At 65.0% G+C, this 297-nt stretch overlaps 1 protein-coding gene across 1 annotated transcript in view; it reads left to right on the top strand.

The window, feature by feature from the left end:
- The window catches only part of LOC104273849 (oxysterol-binding protein 2-like), a gene marked incomplete at both ends in the record, with an annotated part of 8,212 nt that overhangs the window by 350 nt on the left and 7,565 nt on the right, over positions 1-297 (top strand).

Below are 297 nucleotides of genomic sequence, written 5' to 3'. Positions count from 1 at the left end.
TAGAAAGGGAGGGGGGGGGGGGCGAGCATCAAGCCAGTGCTGTGAGAAAGCTGAGTCCTTTGCCCTAAAGCTTCTGCGAGCTCCGGGGGAGCCTGGGCAGGGACGTGGAGGGAGCTCCCTCGGGGTGTTGGGCAGGGAATATCCTCCCTTCGTCTTCCTGAACCTCTCTGGGTGTCTCTCTAGGGTGGAAGCACCTGTGATCCGAGCCAGGGTCGCACTGCCGGGCTCCGTGCCCTACAGCCGGGACACACCGTGCTGAGCATCCCCTCCCAACGCCCACCCATGGCTCCCACCCGC

The sequence above is a fragment of the Apaloderma vittatum genome, unplaced genomic scaffold (genome assembly GCF_000703405.1).
Source record: "Apaloderma vittatum isolate BGI_N311 unplaced genomic scaffold, ASM70340v1 scaffold25745, whole genome shotgun sequence".
Taxonomy (NCBI): Eukaryota; Metazoa; Chordata; class Aves; order Trogoniformes; family Trogonidae; genus Apaloderma; species Apaloderma vittatum.
This window is presented reverse-complemented; position numbering and strand designations above follow the sequence as displayed.